This window comes from Ursus arctos, unplaced genomic scaffold (genome assembly GCF_023065955.2).
Source record: "Ursus arctos isolate Adak ecotype North America unplaced genomic scaffold, UrsArc2.0 scaffold_1, whole genome shotgun sequence".
NCBI classification, from domain to species: domain Eukaryota; kingdom Metazoa; phylum Chordata; class Mammalia; order Carnivora; family Ursidae; genus Ursus; species Ursus arctos.
Window position 1 is genome coordinate 15,882,248 of NW_026622763.1, and position 23,281 is coordinate 15,905,528.

Sequence of the window (23,281 nt, forward strand, 5' to 3'; positions counted from 1 at the left end):
ATCATGGCCACAAGTAGCTGCCTTATGCAAATATGAACATTTTGTGTTTGTGTCATGATGTAGCAATGGTAGCTCTGGTCGCTTCTTACTGAAGCAGTAGGTTTGAACATATTAAGAGAGGACTTTGGGAAGTGAGAAAATCTGTGAGGTCCAGGAGCATAAATATTGAGAGATGGGATGCCAACCACTCCAATGGGCCGGTGTTCTGGACTCTTTGCAGGGCAAGGAAGCATGGGCAGCGAGCCTAAGATAGGAGAAGAGCTGCATCCTCATGAAAGAGCAGGAAGGCATCAGTAAACCAGAGACCACGTTAGAATTTTACTCATACTCACTGTCCCTCTTACATTCTTAATTGTGACGCAGGGAGAAACGAAAATGTTTTTTAAAAGACACACTGAGTGTTAAAGAGTTCATCCTTAGAGTAGGATGGACCTGGATAAGGATTCTATTTCCGTCACTTGCTTGTTAGATAGCTCCATGACAACAGGGACCACTTCTGCTTTTGCCTACCCCTATATGCTTAGTGTTCAGCGCAGTACCCACTACATAATAGGTGCTAAATAAATATTTGTCAAATAAATTTAAGAAAAATAAACAAAAAGGAGAACATAACATAGGAAGAATGTGTCTTACATTGAGGCAGTTGCTTAATAGCTCATAATCTTAGTTTCCTCTTCTACAAAATGGGGAAAACGACTATAGCTCAGTAAGGAGCGTCTAAGAGAATTCAAGGAGAAAGAATATATGTAAGTGTGCTTATCAGCATGTTTAGTCCATAAGACACACTCCATAAATGCTAGATATTATATTGATAAACAAAGCTTTAGACGTAGAGGACCCTTTAGCTTCCTAAATGGAAACCCCAATTAAAGAACCAGAACGTTAGTCGTATGTAATCTGGAGAGTGAAGGTGGTTTTGCAACAGGTTGAACAGAGATGACTCATGATATGTGCATGCTCTTTGTACTTCTCGAAGTTCCACAAGTAACATAAACATTCCCTGGGAATAAAACATCTGAACTTAAATTTTATACAGACTTTTGCTTTAAAATGTGGGAGGGAAAGTATACTTAATTTTTAAGGACATATCCAATACTATTTGAAAGCAGAATAAACAACAACAACAACAACAACAACAACCTGGCAACTGTAATTTAGAATTGATTGGTGGGTAAACATCTGGAACTGTGGGTGTATGCAAAGTACAAGAAAACAGTATTTTACAACTAAATAGTTGAGAGTGGCTATCCATCCTGCAAGTATTATGAGATTTAAAAGAAAAAATGCAGAGATCAAAGGCACACTAAAATATCATGAACCACAGACTCTCGGGGTTGAATGAGACTCTCAAACCATGTTTCCAAACACCTGGGAAGACGAATGGCACTCCAAAGTCCTGTGGGATGATTTTGGCTAGATGGAAGACTAGGTCTAAAGGCTACTTACTCTTTAGAGAAAGAAAAGGAGAGAGAGCAAGGGTGAGAAAAACAGAAAGGGAGAGAGAACTAAGCCAAGAGTCCTGCTGACTGTTGTAAGAAATGTTGTCAATTATGCCATCCTGGAAATGAGTTCAACAGGGCCCAGGACTTGAGCCTTAGTTTTCAGCACTTTCACTGAAAAAATGGGACTGGGTGATGAATAAATGCTTTAAGTCATCTCTTCTAAGCTCTGCCACTGGCCAAAAACCAGGTCAGCTCTTTGCTCAATTTCTCAGGCTGTCCATGGTTGGAAATAACGTAATCTTCCCTAAACACTGTAGTGCTGTTTATCTGTTCTTATGATGACAGCAAAATGCCACAGCTCTGTCTCACAATAGAGATTATAACAGGAACATAAAATAAAGCAAATTAATTGTTTCTCATGATAACAATGTTATATGACAAAGAAATAAAAACAGGCTATCTTCTTTCCAAAGCAATTTTAAAACTCTAACACTGAGTCATGCTCAGTCTACTCTAGCACCGGCTTCATAAAATGTATTCTTTCAGAATATTTGTTGCTGTTGCTGTTAATGCACAGATAGTCCCTGCTGCTGAAGAATAGAGGCAGCCCGCACACAGCCTCCATTACCCAGTGGAGGCAGTTCTTTTAGAGGGCCTTTCAGAAATCAGGAATGCAGTTACAGCAATAAGCATCTCTGAACTCTATCTCACTGGGGGAACCAATGAAAAGTAATTGTTGTTTTGTTCCTCATATCAACTTATGAGTCTATCCAGTCCCCATGAAATAGATAGGTACTGTTTTAAGAGCTGAAAATATCAAGAATCAGAGAAGACTTTACCACGTCCATAAGAAAAAGCAAATGCAATCTGAAATTATAGAATGAAAACGTTCTTACTACATGCCAGACTCTTGGTATGAAAGAATCAAAATGAATCAAGAGAACCGTTGGGAATGTGGGACTGATCCATACATTGAACTGTGATGGACTGTGTCCGAGGCAGTCTGATGGTGTTTTCCAAAAGGCTGTATTAGAGTAATTCAAAGAATGCAACATGGTTGGCTGATACAACTGAACACTGGAAAAAGACTCCTGAGAAAAAGTAAGATTTAACCTAAGGCCAGCAAAATGGAATAATTTGGACAGGATTGGGATGGGCATTTGGGGAGAAAAACAGCTTAATTCAAGACTAATTATTATGCTCTAAGCACAGAAAAATATGGAAGGAGACGGAGTCTTAGATTCGGAGACCATGGAATATCTTCTTATGTGAGAGGACTCTGCTATGCAGCAGTCAAAATTCATCCCCTCTCCAAGTAATTTCTTTTAATGTCGGGCCCATGTCTTAGTCATATCTGCTTTTCTGGGACCCAGCACAGTGTCTAGTCTATAATTTATTTTACTGAAAATGTAGTTGACTAAATGGCCGCCAAATGTATGTTCGAATTGCCTCTGTAAACAACCTTTAAGGGAATGGATTTAACAGACTTAAAAAAAATCAATTTGCTTTATTTTTTTAAGGACTATATTCATTGGTACCTCATAATTTTGTACTCTATACTTAAGGAGAATTATTTCACTGCATTTATATAACCCTAAACAACGGGTTTACACTAATGTTTGAATACACATTTTTATTCAATTGACCACTTATTGTAAGGACCGAAGAAATACATAATTACCTTTTTAAAAAGAAAGGCAAAATACTGAATTCTTAAAAACTAAGGATTTAAAGAATAAAATTATACTTCTAAGACAGAGTGGATAATGTGGAACCAGAGCGGTGAAAGAACCCATTATTTCAATCTTTTCACAAAGCTTTTATAACACAAGACCCAGGTGTATAAAACTGGAGGAGGTGGTTTTAGTGGTAAACACACAGGAGAACAAAAAAGTCAGAAAGTAACCATGGGCTGGAGTGATCACAACATACGAAAAACCATGAAATAATCTTGCACAAATTTCCCAGAAGAGACATCAATAGCAGAAACACTGAAAGTTCCTATTAAAACCAGCATGTTTTATATATATATATAAGTGTATAAATCCCTCATTTTACAAGTAGATGCTATTAATACTTTTTTTTTTTTTTTTTTGCCTGGACACTGATGCTACAGTATTTAAAAAATGTCCTCAAATAAAATATAAACCTCCGGAGACAGTTCCATTAAAATATACAGTACAGATGTGCCAACAGATGTGTCCCAGATAACAGTGGGCAAATTGATTTCCATCAATTGCATCCTATTTTAAATAGGAGAGGTGTTTATTTTTCAGAATCATTTCCTCGATCTCACACTTTGCCAACATAGTTCAGTATGTTGAGCTTACTTGGCTAGGGGTTGAGCTGAGGTTCTCCGTGACAGACATGAAAACAGAAAGAGACGTACCTTCTCAGTTCTTAAGAAAAAAATTTAGGATTGCATAATATCAGAGTGTGAAGCATTCTTGCAATCAGCTGGAGAGCCCTAAGGAAAGATTTCATAATCCTTTTTAAAAATGTATTCTTCCAGATGTATCTCCAAGAAGTAAGTTAGGATGCATTATCTAAACCCCTCCTGTTGTCCGAATCATCACTGGAAGTAAGACTGACAGCTTACTCTTCTTCATTCTCTCAAACTCAGAAATAAAATATACATAGACATACACATGCACATCTCTCCATCAGTAGTAAGTAGTGCTTTAATTTCTGTAATACTACCTAATAAGCTACAGTCACAAGCTATACTACCTATGATATTTTCCAGGGTTCATGTGCCAAATAAGGTCAAACCATCTTTTTTTTTTTTTTGTAAATAATCTCTTAATGGAGTAAGGCTATGCTCATTTGTTTATATATTTTCTATGGTTGCTTTCTTGCTATTATAACGGCAGAATGGAGCAGTTGCAGCCAACACCGTAAGACTCAAAAAGTCTAAAATACTTTATAGTTAGTTTACTGAACCCTAAGCTATACTCTAACTGCCAAAATGCTTCAGGAATTCCTGATCACCTACAGGTGTCAAAATTGAGTGTTTCTTCATTAAAATGATGCAAAAACTTTTCCGTAGTTGGAACACCTAGAGTTTTATTTTCAATCTAGTTTTGGAAGAGTTGCAGTAAATGTCCCTTAATACTATACCACCAATGACATACAGTGTTTCACCATAGAAGAGAAAGTCCTGTTTATTAATATTGCAACGTTGCCAGGTACGGGTAGGTTCTTTGTGGTGTGTGTATTTATATGTATGTATACAGTCACAATCACTTAGTGAACTATTATCTCCAATTTACCAATAAGTAAAAAGAGGCTTATAGGGTTTATAAAAATTACCTATTGACATACAACTAGTATATTAGGAGGCTATGATTTGATTCCAGATCCTCTAGCTTCAAAATCCAAGTTCTTCCTAGTACATAATAGAGCCTTTTGTTTTTTTTAAGCTTTCTAGGAAACTAACTGGGCAAAATGTATAGGCAACTCACATCCTGGATTTCCTCCCTGGCCCGTGAGTCCTCTAATACTTAGTTCTAAATAAATACTATAATATAAACAAGAAGAGTCTACAGAAGAGCAGGTAGTGCCATTACAATAACAGCAGTGCCTTTTAGAGAACAATTACTCTACTACCATACCAGGTAGAAAAGGAGTAATTCCACAGACCCTTTACGGTTCTCCCTGGAAGTGTTCTGTGCACTGAAAGCCAAGATGTTTTTTTCACATTGCAACAACAGATCTCAGCTCCGCCTCTCCGTATTTCAATCCCGGCTCCAAGCAAATAAAATTTAGAATTCTCATTTGAGGTGTTCACAAATAAAATGCTTTGAAACAACTGCCCTGCATTAGAGTTTCATGAACCACTGGGGTGTAATCAGACCTTGTTTGAAAACCACATTCCAGCTCTGTGTACAATATTACTATGGCCACTGCTACTCAGAAAATCTGTGCTCTAAAGCAAAATGAAGGTCTCAGATTGTTTGAGGACACAAATGGGTTTCTAGTCGGAAACAACCTGCTGAGAAAAGACTTCTTTTAAAGAGATGCATCCAGGTGACTGATACAAATGGAAATGTAAGGAATGCCTAAAGGAGGACTTTTATCCTGCAGAGTTAATTTCCTTAGAATCATATCATCATGATAATAAATTTGAGAGCAAAAGTAGATAAAAAAAAAGGGAATTACCATGTTACTATTGTCTAGACCAAATTATAGAAAGTTAGTAATGTTTAATCAATTTTCTGCATGGGTATTTAATAGTTATTAATTCCACCAATATTTACTGAGCTTATTGAATGTGCATCATTGTGTGATGCCTGAAATATCAAATATGAAAAAAAAAATGCTGCCCTCAAGGGCTTATACCTAGTAGAGAACTTCTGTAAATAATAACTACAATCCATGAGCAGGAATGAAATAAAGGCAGGGGGGAGGAGAAGACAGAAGAAAGAACCATTCACCAGCACACACGCAGACATTGGTCAACCAACACATCTTTAGCTGGTGAAGGAGGGAAATCCAGGGATAGGATAGGTCCAAACTTTTCCCATAGCTGTGACAAATAACTCCTATAGGAATATAGGGCTAGTGTGAAAACAATTTTCAGGAAAAAATGAAACAAGATGACAATAACAACAAAAAAAATAAAAACCATTCAGATATTTAGAAAATGGACCTAATCTAAAAATAGCAAGACAAACACAGGCTTTAGGATATATTCATGGCTTTATCATAAATGAGAAGTTAGTCATCCCTGAAACGTGTCTGCTTTTTTTTTTTTTAAATCTTCATGGCTACTAGTTGGAAGTGAAAAAGTATTCCATATCATTGTAATTAAGCCATTTGTTTAATTTTCACTCTCAAGCATAAGGGCTTACAAAGTAAAATGATAACTGACTACAACAAAAACCTAATCAATATAATGTGATTCATTTATCCTGGTAAAGTTTATTACAAATGCTAAAATACAAGAAGCGAAACACTCCGTATCTTTTATTTTCAGGAAGCTTTCACTTTATAAATCACATGTAAAAATATTGGTGGTTGGCTGTAGCTTTTGCAAAATGTCACTTTATCTTCCTCACATAAATAACCATTCTCATGAATCTCAATCAGGCTAGAGTTATTGCAGCGATCATCAGATTAAACACGCTTTCATTTGCTCCAAAATAAGAACAGATCTATTTTAGCACAATATATTACAAATTCATCTAATGTATTCCAAATTGTTATCTGCAGTTTATATAGAAACAAACACTATACTCCTTTAACTGTATTGATTCGCTAAGAAGACAGACATTGCCATCATTACTTAGCAGCTGTTAACTGCGGGCAGGCTTTTAACTCTTCATTTTCAGTTTTTTCATCTGTACAGCGTAGACACTAATTTAGTGGCTTGTGAGGACTGAGCAGCATAATCTACACATCAATAAATGTTAGTTATTTTTCCATTAGAGGAGACACTATAAGATCCATTTCGACCCTCAAGTAACTGATCATTTATTTCCTTGACTTTATTCAACCAAAAATAAAGATGGAGGTTAACTGTCATTTTCCCTACAAGAAGTTCAAATCCAGTAAGTATCAAAGGACTTGACTATAGAAGGGAGGTACTTTCCAAATGTGCAATAACAACTTTATATCCTGCTATTTGCTTATGTATTCCAGAATGATGGTAATAATTAATAGTCTTGCCTACACAGCTATCTTCAGTGTGCAATATGTAGCATGGGATAAAGTTCAAACATTCATCTTCGATCATTACCGAAAAATCAGGTTGAGAAGTCAGGCTGAAGGAGGTGGTAGGGGGAAGATAAGCCGGAACAAGATAGCACTGTTTAGCTAGATGACAGACCCTAAGACTCTTGGAGGACAGACGGGGACCGCACGAAGATGGGTATCAAATCTGGTCCTGCCAATTCAAACTGTGGCCTTGGGCAAAGGACCTTGCTCTCTGAGCCTCAGTTACGTGGGTTTCATAAACAAGGTCATGTGTTTGATGTTTGGTGTTTCAAGTGTTCTGTCCATGGAAGATCCTGAATACATAGTAATTATGTTTTTAAAGGGTATATAATTATAGGGAAGATTATAATGGATTAATTTTAAGAGAATGATCCATCCTGGAGGATCTAGTCCTATGAGAGAGAGATATACATATACATAGCCTGGAGCCTTCTGACTCAAATTTTGGTCCAGTTTAATAGCACTGGGCCAAAGCTGCAAGCTTGTTGGGAATGCTGAATCTTAGGCCTCATATCAGTCATATGAGTCAGAAACTTATCAGGAATTTTAGCAAGATCCTTAGATAATTTGGATGCACAATGAACTTATAGAAGCACTGATATAAAAATGTTTTTCATGGTAATTGTTCTGTGAGTTATGGCTATGACAGTGTGTTAGTGTGTGTGTGTGTGTGTGTATAAATACTTATATATAAAATACCATATACCAGTGCACCAATATTTGATTAGGTGTTTTGAAATCCTTTATAATCAGTTGTGTTTTCCATAACATAGGTGAAGTTGGCATGTTAAGTAGCTTCAGCTGTTATCTGCAGAAGTAGCCAATGTCTTATGGAGAGTTAAAAATGTTTGATGATATTAATTGGAAAATAAAAAGTAAAAATTGAAATTATTGAGTATTGGCATTCTATAGGATAATATTAATCTACCTCTTTATATACTATTTCTTGTCTGTGCAGACCAGCATTGTCTCAACGTGTTCTTCAAGACAACTTATATCACAGCCACATAGGGACCAGTTAAAAGTGCAAATTCTCAGGCACCAAATACCCCAAATACGGTTAATCAGAATTCTTTGGAATTGAGAGTCAGAAGGTGGGAAATACATATTCATGTTTTCTCTTTTAAAGGATGCTTAAAAAATATTAATGGCTGGGACCTACCCTCAAACATTCTAATTTAATTTATTTGAGTGTGGGTTGAGCATTGGCATTTTTTAAAAGCTCCCCGGGCAATTCTAATGTGAAGCCAAAGTTGAAAATGTTGTTTTCAGTAGAGCTAAGCTTCACGGTTAGTGTGAAGAATATCTCCATCAAGCTGTCCACTCCTGATGGTGAATTGTAAACTCAGACACTAGGTGAGAAGGACAGAGATTGTACACTAGGATCAGAACACACATGTGGTTCTTTATATCCAAACATTCATTAGTCTCAATTCTAAAGTCATGATATTGGTTAGGACTCATAATACAAAAACATGTGCTAACTGACAATTTACCAAATCAATCCCTGTTTGAACCGTCCTCCTTCCTACCCCTGACAGCTATTTCTTCCCATTTTGCTATTCAACAAATCTATGAAATGCTTAAAACACAAGTGCAACTGGGTCATATTATGGAACTTTGCATTTCTGTAAATGATCCAGGATTTCATAACAGAAGAGGAAGAACCATATGCAAAGCCATCAGCAAATGACTTGCCAACAGAGCTAGACGAATTAGTAGGAAGAGATCAGGAAACTGAGGTAGGAGGATCCTAAAAAGACAGTTCAAAAGAGAATTATTTGAATTTCCAAAGATTAGGTGAGGTCCTTGGGAAAACTCTGATGTGCTAAAAAATTTCTGTAAAAAGGACCCTTCTTATGCACATGCTGTGAAAGTCATCTAGAGTGAAGGGTTACACTAACTTTAAAATCAGGAAAATACGCTGATAGGATGAATTTATTTTTTATTAGTTTCCAATAAGCATACATAGTTGCTACTATCAACTAAGTTTATAGGATATAAAGTAAAATTAATTGTTTTCAAAGTGTTTAGTTCCATCTTTTCTGGAAGAAATTTCAATAAGCACGCTATATGATATGTGGTCTGAAATCTGATGTCTGAAATCTGGATGAACTGTCCTCGAAAATAAAAACTTTTCCATATTTTTCTTTCCTTCACAGTACCTATCACAACAAGAGATATCCAAAGTCCAGAATCATTGTCAGCACAAAGCCATTTAAAAATTTATTACCTCTCAGGATGGGATCTTCATTGCCAACACCCATATGACTCGTTTATTTAAGAAAATAACAAAGTTGAAAAGCTACACTGCACAGATATATCTTGTAACATTCACTTGTTTATTTGAAAGAAGTTTTTTAGTAATAACCTTAAAATACTTTTTCCTTTGCTCTGAAACTTCAACTTCTGGCAAAATAAGATAATCTAAAATATATTGTGTCATTCATTGGGGCATTGTTGATTGTGGTAAAAATGGGAAATCAATGAAAACGTACCATATTAAGAACGCTTCAGTGAAGTAAACACATTCAGTTAATTGAATATTCTGAATCCATAAAAAATAATGTTATGAAGAGTTTACAAACATCAGAGAATGCTTATGTTTTAATGATGGGTGAAATGAATAGGATATACATTATTTATTCAGTATGATTTTAATTGTATTATAAAAACATATGCATAACAAAAAATACAACAATGTACATAAAAATATTAATAGTATGGTGACTCAGAATCATAGAAGTTATTTTTCTTCCATTTAAAATTTCCTCCTATAGTTTTCAGATTTTTAAATATATTCCATGAAAAACTTCAATTATTGGAAAATAAAAGACTTCCAAGTTTAAGTTCAAACTAAAGCAAGACACCTGTTCTCAGTCTTACAGGTCTAGCTAATTCATCAAGATCCCTTGTTTCTTGACATGTTACAGTGGAATATAACTGCGATTCAAGAAATTCAAGTGTGAGTACTCATAGATTCTAGTATTGTTATGCAATAAATTCACTTATGAACTTGCTTTTAAGGCAGATTTTTAAAAATATGATCTAAATTTGTTTTAATTAAATGAATGTATCCTAAAGAATAGGAAAATGTTATATGTATGTAAAGCAATGTTTTTAATATGATACTAGAAAAAGATAACAAAAGTAGAAACCAAATCAGTCACCAAATCTTTCCTGTTGGATGAGTTCTGAGTAATAAATGCATGGCCTCAGGTTTTTCCTACCACTGTCAGTTACCATTACCTAAGGATCTGATTGAACATGTGAATGAGAAACTATGTGCCCATCCTAGACACTGTATGGAGCTAGGGAAGGGGGAAGGATTTAAAATCAACAGCATACCTCAGACTCGCAGGCTAAGTTGGGGGCAGAGAGGGTGTGTTGACAGACACAGGAACTTACAAGGTGTAATATGTCAAGCAAATTAAGTGGCCTACTGAGAAAGAGAGTGTTACATCTATCTTCTTACCCTTTGTACCCGCTTGATACAATACTTAAATCACAGTACTAAGCTGGTAGCAGATGGCTAATAATTCACTGAACAGCAGGTAATACAACAGAAAGATGTTGTTGGAGCTGGGATGACTCTAGAACACAGGGAAGGGCTGATACCATTCTTTTTGACATCACTGTTGGGAATATCCCAGTACCAGGAATAAATATAATTAAGAAAGAATCTGCATATGGAGGAAAGGCCTCAATATTTTTGTGAGAGTATGGACTGGCAGATATTTCACAGGGCATTTAACAACAAGCAAGAATACATTATTTGCAGAGAGCTGCTATAAATTACGCAAAGTAACATATGCATTTCCGAGAATCAAACCTCCCACAAACACCCATGATAATTTTTGTGTTAGAAGAAAAAGAGTACAAAAAGTGTAACAAGAAAGGTCAACTGGGAATGATATGGTTTCTCACTAGCTTACAAATTGAGTCTTCCAGAAAGCAATCAGCATGACATCCTCCCCATTTCTTTGCCTCATATTTCATCTGTTATCTCCTGAAGCTGGGATGGAGATTGTGATTTCAAATTTTACAAATGGAACGTAATCAGAAAGTGTTGACATAAATATGCAATTGCTGAGTACCAACACAAACAATTCAGTCATGCAAAGAACAGTTACCTAATTTATCTATCAAACACTTCTTTGTAGGGAGAGTGGGAGAGAGATGTAGGAAGGAAGAAAAAGACACACAGGGGAAACTTGTATTCCAGAAAGAAAATATGATAATCATATAATTTCCATTAACCCTGCTTTTCTTTCAAGTGCTTTTATTGTCTGTTTTTAAATGTTACCCACTTTCCCAATAAATAGAAAATATATAAATATAATTTTCTATAAATGATATTGAAATAAGATATCTATTTGGAAAATAAATATAAGCATGAATGCTTTTCACTCACCACACACAAAAATACACAAAGGTAGAGTGATGCCACTCAGGTGGCCAAGTAAGATGTGCCCCTCTTTTTCATACCCTATGAACAACAACAATAATGCGGCATTCGTCCACAGATAAAAATGCCTTCCTGGGGTTTGGGGAGCCAGGAAGGAGACTGTGAAACCCCAGTCCATTTCAAGACTGAGGAGAGCCATTCTGAGAAGGAAGGCTTGCCCCCAAGGTGGCTGACACGCGAAGTAAAGTCTCAGTGACTCAGTCAGAAACAGTTCTACACCCTTATGGACTTGGCTACAGCCCCGTTTGTCTTGGTCCTGTCACTAGCACCACAAGCCAAGGGACTCGGGAGGAGTTATCCTACCCATGGTATGTTGGGTAATAGGCATTCAGAACTTGGTCCCAACTACAGACCCTGAAGTGACCCACGAACCAGCTTCAGCCCCTCTCAGCCACAGTCTGGGAGCCCCTGGAGGTGAGGCTGTCAAATTTAGTCAGATCATAGATTCTTAAAGGACCCTGTAACTGGGCTCTGGACTATCTCAGCCAGTCAGCGAACAGTCTTGCTAGTACAGAAACATGATAGGAAACACTGTCACCTGAATCCTGGAGATCCTGTAAGAGTCCTATATTTGGCCCTAGTCCCCTCACAGCCAAAGTCTGACAAGAGACTTGCTAACCCAGGGCTCCAGCAGGAGACAATCCCATCTGCAATCCCAGAGATCCTGAAGAGTCCTATAGTCAATTCAAGCTCTCCCAGCCATCATTTATCACAATCACTTATAATGATAAACACCTACATTTAGAAAAAAGGAAGATCTGAAATAAACTAACTTTACAACTTAATATATAGAAAATAATAATAATATAAGTCCTAAGGTAGCAGAAGGAAGGAAATAACAGAGATTAGAGCAGAAATAAATGAAGTAGAGACTAAAAAGACAATAGAAAAAAAATCAATGAAACAAAGGGTTGGGTTTTTGTTTTTGTTTTTATTTTTGAAAAAATAAACAAAATTGACTAACTTTTGGCTGGACCAACCATGAAAAGAAAAGAGAGGACTCAAATAAATAAAATCAGAAATGAAGGAGAAGATATCATAACTGACACCACAGAAATACACAGAATTACGAGATGTTACTATGAACAATAATGAACAACAAACCTAAAAGAAATGGATAAATTCCTAGAAACATACAACCTCCAAGACCGAATCTTGAAAAAACATAAAATATGAACAGATCAATAGCAACTAAGGAGACAGAAGCAGTTTTCAAAAACTTCCCAAAAAGAAAAGCTCAGGACCAGATGGTTTCACCAGTGAATTCTACTAAATATTTAAACTCATGCCAATCCTTCTTAAACTCTACCAAAATACTGAAGAGGATGAAACACTTCTAACCTCATTTTGCAAAGCCAACATTACCCTAATGCCAAAGCCAGATAAGAATCTACAAGCAAAGAAAACTACAGGCCAATATCTCTGATGAATATAGATGCAAATATTCTCAGCAAATACTAGTAACCTGAATTCAACAGCACATTACAAAGATCATACCATAATCAAGTGGGATTTATTACTGGGATTCAAAAATCGTTCAACATACACCAATAAATAAATATGATATACCACATTAACAGAATGAGTGATAAAAATCATGATCCTCTCAGTAGATGCAGAAAAAATTTTTGACGATATTTAACATTCTTTCATGATACAAGCTCTTAACAGATTGAGTATAGAAGGAACAAACCTCATTTGCAAATGTCTTATCGGGTAAAGGATTAGTATCCAAATCTATAAAGAACTTATCAAACTAACACCCAAAACACAAATAATCCAATGAAGAAACGGGCAGAAGATATGAACAGACATTTCTCCAAAGAAGACATACAAATGGCCAATGGACACATGAAAAAATGCTTAACATCACTTGACATCAGGGAAATACAAATGAAAACCACAATGAGATACCACCTCATACCAGTCAGAATGGCTAAAATTAACAAGTCAGAAAACAACAGATGTTGGCGAGGATGAGGAGAAAGGGAAACCCTCTTACACTGTTGGTGGGAATGCAAACTGATGCAGCCACTCTGGAAAACAGTATAGAGGTTCCTCAAAAAGTTGAAAATAGAGCTACCCTATGACCCAGCAATTGCACTACTAGGTATTTATCCCAAAGATACAAATGTAGTGATCAAAGGGGCACCTGCACCCCAATGTTTATAGCAGCAATATTGACAATAGCCAAAATATGGAAAGAGCCCATATGTCCATCAACAGATGAGTGGATAAAGAAGATGTGGTGTATATATATACAATGGAATATTACTCAGCCATCAAAAAATTGAAATCCTGCCATTTGCAATGATGGAGATAGAACTAAAGGGTATTATGCTAAGTGAAATAAGTCCGTCAGAGAAAGACAATTATCATATGGTTTCACACATATGTGGAATTTAAGAAACAAAACAGATCACAGAGGAGGGGAGGGAAAAATAAAACAAGACAAAATCAGAGAGTGAGACAAACCATAAGGGATTCTTTTTTTTTTTTTAATATTTTATTTATTTATTTGACAGAGAGAGAGACAGCCAGCGAGAGAGGGAACACAAGCGGAGGGAGTGGGAGAGGAGGAAGCAGGCTCCCAGCAGAGGAGCCAGATGTGGGGCTCAATCCCAGACCACGGGGATCACGCCCTGAGCCGAAGGCAGACACTTAATGACTGAGCCACCCAGGCGCCCCAAGGGATTCGTAATAATAGGAAATAAACTGAGGGTTGCTAGAGGGGAGGGAAGTGGGGGGATGGTGTAATAGGGTGATGGACATTACGGAGGGCATGGATATAATGAGCACCAGGTAATATATAAGACTGATGACTCACTGGACTCTACCTCTGAAACTAATAATATGCTATATGTGAATTAATTGAATTTAAATAAAAAAAGAAGGAATATACATCAACGTAATAAATGACAAACCCATACATAGCAACATACTCAACAGTAAAAGCTGGAAGTTTTCCTCTAAAATCAGGAAGACAAGGGTGACCACTCTCATCTCTCCTAGTCAACATAGTACTGGAAGTTCTAACCAGAGCAGTTGGACAGGCAAAGAAATAAAAAGCATCCAAATAGGAAAATGAGAGTAAAATTGCCTCTGTTTGCATATGGTATGATCTTATATAAACGTAACACCAAAGACTCCACCATAGGGGCGCCTGGTGGCTCAGTTGGTTGAACATCCAAGTCTTGATTTCAGCTCAGGTCATGATCTCAGGGTCGTAAAACCAAGCCATGCATTGGGCTCTGTGCTCAGCAAGGAGTCTGCTTGAGATTCTCTTTCCCTCTCCCTTTGCACCCCCCCCCCCCGCTCTCTCTCTTTCACTCTCTCTAAAATAAATAAATAAAACTTAAAAAAAAAAAAAAAGACTCCAGCAAAAAACTGTTAGGACAATAAATGAATTCATTAAATTTGCAAGATATGAGATCTTCATACAAAAATCAGTTTCATTACTATCCACTAACAACAAACTATCTGAAAGAAAGATAATGAAATACAATAGTGTTGAAAACTATAGACTATTTAGGAATGCATTTAACCAAAGAGGTAAAAGATATGTACCCTGAAGCCGTAAGACATTGATGAAAAAATTAAAGAAGACACAGATAAATGGAGAGCAAACTATCCAAAGTGATCTACAGATTCTATGCAATCTCTAGGAAAATCCCAATGGCCATGGAACACTACATCAAAAACTAAGGATATACTGTATGGGGACCAACATAACATAATAAAAAATTATTAAAAAAAAATCCCAATGGTATTTTTCACAGAAAAAAAAAATCCTAAAATTTGTATGGAAATGCAAAAGACCCTAATTGGCCAAGCAATCTGGAGAAAGAAGAACAAAGCAGGGAACACCACGATTTCTGTTTTCAAGATATATTATAAAACTACAGTAATCCAAACAGTACAGTATTGGCATAAAAACAGACACAAAGACCAACAGAACAGGATCAAGAGAGCAGAAATACACCCACACACATACAGTCAACTAATATTTAACAAGAGAGGCAAGAATACTTAATGTGGAAATGATCGTTTTTTCAAAAAAATGATGCTGGGACACTGGCTATCCCCATATAAAAGAACAAAATTGGATTTCTATCATACACCACTTACAAAAAATTAACTGAAATGGATTAAAGCTTTAAATGTAAGATTAGAAAAAACATAGAGAAAATATCCTTGATAATGGTTTGGATCCTGCACCAAAAACACAGATGATGAAAGGAAAATTAAACAAATGGGATTACATAAAATGAAGAAGCTTCTGGGGCGCCTGGGTGGCACAGCGGTTAAGCGTCTGCCTTCGGCTCAGGGCGTGATCCTGGCGTTATGGGATCGAGCCCCACATCAGGCTCTTCCACTATGAGCCTGCTTCTTCCTCTCCCACTCCCCCCCCTTGTGTTCCCTCTCTCGCTGGCTGTCTCTATCTCTGTCGAATAAATAAATAAATAAAATCTTTAAAAAAAAAAAGAGTGATCATTAAAAAAAAAAAATGAAGAAGCTTCTGTACAGAAAAAGAAATAATCAACAAAATGAAGAGGCAGCCTGTGGAGTAAAAGAAAATATTTGCAAACCACGTATCAGATAGGGAGTTAATGTCCCAAACATGTAAAGAACCCATATAACTCAATAGCAAAAAGACTAATAATCACATTAAAATGGGCAGAGGTCCTGAATTGACATTTTTCCAAAGAACACATAAAGATGGTCAACAGGTACATAAAAATTGCTCAACATCACTAATCCTCAGAGAAATGCAAATCAAAACCACAAGGAGATATCTGTTAGGATGGCTTGTATAAAAAGAGAAGGGATAAGTGTTGGTAAGAATATAGAGAAAGGGAATTCTTGTACTCTTGATGGGAATGTAAATTTCACAGCTGCGATAAAAAAACAAGTATGGAGATTCCTCAAAAAATTAAAAATAGAACTACCATATGATCCAGCAAATAATAAAAGTGCCCTCTTCATAGTACTGTTGTGTCCTCACTGTTTTAATCCTCACTATTGTGAGGATTAAAAGAATTATGAGTATAAAATGATAGAAAATATATGCATGCCCTTAAGAATAGCCAAAGATTTAAAATTCAGAAGCACTGTCCATACTGGAAAACAGAAATAAATGTGACTGACAAACAATAAGGCTAAAATTTAAGTGAGAGACAGCTGAAATTATTTTCAACATCTATAACAAGATTATTATCTTAAAAAGTAAAATTCTTTTTTTTAAATATTTTTTTATTATGTTAGTCACCATACAGTACATCCCTGGTTTTTGATGTAAAGTTCGATGATTCATTAGTTCCGTATGACACCCAGTGCACCATGCAATACGTGCCCTCCTTACTACCCATCACCAGCCTATCCCATTCCCCCACCCCTCTCCCCTCTGAAGCCCTCAGTTTGTTTCTCAGAGTCCATAGTCTCTCATGCTTCAAAATTCTTAAGGACAAAATTGTTCAATTTCAAAAGGCAAAGGATATAAATGGCTTTTATGGAATAAAAATCACCAATACAATATGCAGAGATATTCAACTTTTCCAACAACCCAAACATGAAAAACTTTGATAAAAGACTTTTCCTTTGTTTGTTTTTACCTATCAGAATGGCAAATATACAAGTTTAGTAAAACAAATTTTGGCAAGTAAGAATGTACAGAAATAGTCGATTCTCATATTGCGATGGTGAAAATATAAATTAACACAGACAATGCGGAAGATAATTTGGTAGCATCTGCAAGTTCTAAATTCTGGACACCCTGTGTCACTGAAATTACACTTCTACATATCTACCCTAGAAAACCGTGAGACATATGTCCAGGAGCTAGAAGTAGCAATGTTCACTCTGTCAGCAAAATACATAAGAAAATAAATAAGTGAATAAGTAATAAAGAAAAATAACCTGAATGCCCACTAATGGAGGAGGAGCTAAATAAGCTAAGCTGGTGAACTAAATAAACATTACACTGCTGAATGCTATGTAGCATTACAATGATCAGATTTATATGTACACCAATATTACTAACTCTCCAAGATCTACACTTCAGTGAAAAAAACAACCTGCTAAAAATTCTTGCATAATAATTCACTTTATGTAACAATTAAAACAGAGTAAGAGGAAAACAAAAACACAACACAAGCCATACTATGTAATTTCTGTTAAGTGAATAGGTATTTGAAAGGATTCACACTAACTGATAACAATATCTCTTGAAAGGATAGAATAGAGGTAGTAACAAAATATGATATGTCTTAATTGTAGTGTATTGTTTGTTTGTTTTTTGCCAAGAGAATGTATCTATTAGTACTAGATAATTAATTTCAAATTTGAGTATTAACTTCATGGCAGGCAATTAGATAGCCTTTGTTGAATAAATGAATAGAAGGTAAGAGAATGTTAGGCAGGAAAAGAAGGAGAAAGAATAGAAGGAAGAAAGGATGTATGTGTGTAGTAAGTGGAGGCCAGGACAAAGGATTTGGACCTCATGCAATTGATGGGGATACATCAAAGGTTTTTCTACACAGGGGAACTCTATGATCAACAATGGGCTATGGGGCACCTACTGTGTGCAAGATGGGGAAGCATGGGGAGAAAATGGAAGTGAAAAGCAGTTCTTCCTGAAAATGTAGGGATGAGCGATGACAGGTCTAAACAAGTTCAAATGCTTATGAAGAGTAGTATCAAGAGATCAGAGAGCAACTGATCCCAAGAAAGGAGGTACAGACTGGTGCAGGGCTCTGAGGAGATCCGGAGAAGAATGAAGGTATTCTCCTTACCTAACGGAGAGGACAGGTCTTCCCTCACTGCAGGTGAAAATAATGAAAGGGAAGAGATGGAGATACAAGGCACTGATGAGAGTGCAGTGGCAGGAACACAGAGCAGTATGTGTGCAGTGTGCGATTTTCCCCAACAGTGCTTTGCAGGCTAGGTGCAGGCAGGAGATAACAAGATCCTGGATGAATCTTGCAGATTTGCCAGATGGGTACAAATACAGCCATATTTCAGAGAATCCCATGTGGGACAGGAGTAAAATGAAGAGCCCCAAATCTAAAATGCATATGGGAGTCAAGTAAAGAGGAGCAAAAGGTAGGGTGAGAGAAGTTCTTCTCTCTCATGCTTTCTTTTTCTTTAAGCAGATATTTAATGGGAATGTTCTATATTCTGGGCATTCTTCTAAGGCTGAGGATACTGTGACAAAAGAGACAGAAGAAAAGATTCTAGTTCTTATGGACTTTATGGTCTAGTGGGAAGCACAGAAATAAATATACAAACTAAACATGTAAACAAGAGAAAAACGTAAGTTTTCATAGGACTGAACTATGTAGGAAAACAAAAACTGCTTGCTGGAAAGAGAGTGGTTGGTGAGTATTTTTACAGAACCCTCTGAGAAGGAGGCATTTGAGCTAAAATCTAAATAATGCAAAGGAGGCAGCCAAGCAAAGATCTGAGAGAAATATTTCAGGCAGGAGGAAAAAATAAAAGGTACAAAAGCCTAAGGCTGGACTAAGCTTGGCCTCTTCAAAGGAAGAAAATAGAAAGATCTCTGTAATGGGGATCTAGTGATTAAAGGGGAGTGACAGGAAATAGGACCTAAGAGGTTGGAAGGGAACAGATTCTACAGGGCTTTTGAAGGGTACAGATATTATCCTATTTGCAACAGGTAGCTCATGGGGGTTATAAAAAGGTTTAGTCTCTAAGAAAAGCAGAGGAGCAAAAAGCAAGCTGGGAGACACGCAGCAGACTATTGAAGACGTCCAGGTGAGGTAAAATGGCGGCCAGAATGACTGTGATCGTGGCCAAAGGAACGAGATGTGATTGGATGCAGAGTAAGTTTTGGAAACAGAACCAATAGGACGTACTTATGCATCTGATATGAAGACACAAGGCAAATAATAGAGAAAAAGATGTAATTCAGTAGAGAGATGGGAGGATAGAAAGTTAAGTAGAATGTCGAAATGTAAAATTTTAGAATTATGTATCTGTTACATGAGAAGAAAATTTAAACGTGCAGTCATTGATGAGGGTGACTGGTCTGAAATAAAAATGGAGATCATTGTTTAGGAGGTCAAATTGAATGGGTGGGTTCTGTGATGACGTATCACACAGGATGGTGGTAGCAGGGCTTGGCGTGAATGAAGGCAATCATCTCGAAGCTAAAATATTTAATGAATTGAAGGGAGAGCTGCCTGGGAGTTTGGCAGGTGGCAGTGAAGAGAAGAAAGGTAAGGGGTATTTAGCAGATGATCAAAGTCCCAGATGAGCTGAACTTTTTACATAAAGTTGACAAATTAATGAGTTATGTGTAGGAATGTGGAATGAGTTTTATTCAAATCCTTACACAAGGTACATAGGGTTGGGAAATCAGAAGTCTTAGTGTGAGAAAGCACAGAGAAAGTGAGTCAGGCCAGAGAGATATCACATTGTCAGTGAAGTGGCTGAGAATACAATGACTTTGGTTTACATTGAATCTCTCAGTGGCAAGCAGTAACCAAATTTAGAGTAAGAAAAACAGGTTGTGAGTTTGGTGGAGAATGTTGGAGCAGGTGGGTATGTGAACACACAAATGGGCAGATGGTCCTAAAGATCTATACCTTGCAGAGTGACCAAGGGTAACAGGGATGTTAAGAATGGTGAGATTATTTGGTTATGATTTTTCCAAGGGAATTTGAAGACAGCTCTTAAGCAGATGATAGTGCCTTTGTAAGAATGAAAAACATTTTGAAAGTTATCAAAGAGATTGGTTTCCCTGCAACTATCCAAAAAAAAAGGTGGGGGGAGGCATCCATAGAGAGCCCGGAACTTAACTTGGGAACAGAGGAGCAGTGATTGGGTGGGAAGGTTGCCTTCAAGGGATGAATTCGGAGGCACAATGAGAAACATGGTACAGTCACAGTTGGCAGAAGAGGGACATATGTAATAGAGAAATAGAATGTAAGGACAGTGAGAGAGACAGTTGGAGGATAGGAAATTTGTTATCATGAAAAGGGGAGAATCCAAGCATGGAAGACCAATTTCACTCTAGGGAAGAGCAAAGTTGGTAAAGGAACACAGGAAAAGTGAGATGTATGGACAAAGAAGTGGCGGGGAAAATAAGATTCAAAATCAGATACTCAGCAGAATCTGCTATCTCATCAAAGTCCTAATACTTTAATGTCATTAACTGTTCCATTTACAGAAGGGTCACACAAACCTAATGAAAGTCCCAAGTGGTCAATATCTTGAATAACCTCTTCTAGTTTTGTTCCAGAGAAAGATGGGAGATGCTTGGTTTGGTTACAGATGTATGCTAATTCCCTTATTCTGCTAGGTTGGAAAGAATGGTAATGGGGGCACATGTGTTCAACACAAGGCAAAAAAGAGAAGAAATTTGAGACTGCGTTACACTGAAATCACCGATACTCCCCGCTCCATGCAAGTGATCTGGGGTGGGGCCCAGTCCCTAACTAACTTTTAAATGTTTATGGTTTTGAAAATTCTAACCTACAGGCAGGGTTGGGAACCACTGATATAAACTGAGAGAAATACTTCCAATCCTTTCTTACATAATCATAACAGTACCATGAGGAAAACTGAGAAGATAGGACTGAGAAAGAAAATTACAAATATCTCCTACTTACGAAAATGTATGCAAAAATTCTAAACAAAATATTAGCAAATCAATTTTAGTCACCTATTAAACTATCAGTGAAATGTAACCAACAGATATACATTCCAAATTTGATTACAAATGTGATTACTACTCTCTAAAAACAGTGGGGGGAAAAGCACATGGAAAGTTGCAATAAATGCTTAATACATTTTAAAAAATACTATAAGAAACTAGGAGCTGATGGATCATGTACCTTGCTAAACACATGTAACACATCTCACCAGCCTATACATACCCTGTTTACTGGTGAAATCCTAAAAGCCTTGCCATCAAAGTCAGGTTTAAGATACAGATACCTGCTTTTCTTGTCATTATTTTGGAATTGTTTGCCGATGCCATTGGACCAGAGACAGAGTGAAAGTACTCGATATGTAATACATGGAAAACAGTAGCAAAAATAGAAAACCCAGGAAAAACTACAAAAAAAGGCATTAGAAATGCTGAGGAATTTCAAAATAGTGCCAGAGCTAAAAAAAAAAAAAAAATACAAAGTCCTCTACCTTTGTGGTACACAAATAATAACAATTTAGAAAATGCAATTTAAAAAATATCCCATTTGCAATAGCAACAATAAAAAAATCCTGAAAATACCTTTTCAAAAATACCTGCAAAACACTGCAGAAGAAGAAATGTTTAAATAAATGGAGAAATACAGAAATTCAATTTGTATCACATTAGTTCTCTCTAAACCAATCCATAAATTTAGTGTATGCTCAGTGAAAGTTCCAATGTGTGAGCATCTATGTGTCTATCTCTGTTTAAATTTGCAATATATTGTCAAAATATTTAAAATTTATCTAGAGGGGCACCTGGATGGCTTAGTCTGTTAAGCATCTGCCTTCAGCTTGGGTCATGATCCCAGGGTCCTGGGATCAAGCCCCACATTGGGCTCCCTGCTCAGCAGGGAGCCTGCTTCTCCCTCTGCCTGCTGCTCACCCCCGCTTGTGCTCTGTCAAATAAATAAATAAAATCTTCTAAAAAATTAAATAAAAATAAAAATTTATCTAGAAAAAGAAAATGTTAAGTATAGCCAGGTAAATTACACACACACACACACACACACACACACACACACACACACAGTAATGAAAAAGAACTTGTCCTAAATAGTATTAAAATATATAATAAAACAACCAAAATTACAACAGGATGTTGAAGTTGCAAGACCAGAGTAACCACCGGAAAATAATGTTTTAAAGTCTAAATATACCCAAGATATGTTGATAATCAGAATATAGGAAAGCAAGTATTTCAACTATTTCAACCAATTTCTTGCGTCTTCAGAATGATTTGATATTTATCTAGCTGTATTCAAGAGAGGAGACAAGCTTAGGGTCACCTTACTCCTCCATCTTACCTCTCTCCCCCAGAAAGCAAGTATTTCAAATGGACAAGGGAAAGGTACATTATTTGATAAGTGTCTTTGGGATAACTTGCAGTCATTAGGTAATAAAGAAGCCAGTGCTCACTCACTTCACCAAAATAAATTCCCTAGAGAGCTAAGATTTAAATATAAAAATATATATAAAATATTGGAAAATGGGAAGATTGATAGATGTGTGTGGGTGATATAAATCTTTAAAGAAAATAGTGACAGACTTCACTACATAAAATTTTAAAATGTTGGCATAGTAAAAAGCACCACAGAAAAAGTTAAGGAAAAACAAAAATGTAAACATTATTTGGAACATACCGACAGACAAATATATTTTTTAAAAAGATGCCTTACAACCCAACAGAAAGGTGAGCCAAAAATATTAAGAGAAAATGTGGAGAAAAAATTAAAAACAATAAATACACGTGGAGGTGATCAGCCTCATTAATAATCAATTAATATAAATGCAAAAAGAGTTTTTTCATAGACCAAACTTGAAAATATTCCAGAGATTATTTAGGAAGTGTTTTTTAATATATGGAGAAAAGACACTTTTTTTTGCAAAAAGTATCAAGGAGCGCAATCTCTTTGGAGAACAATTTAGCCATATCTAG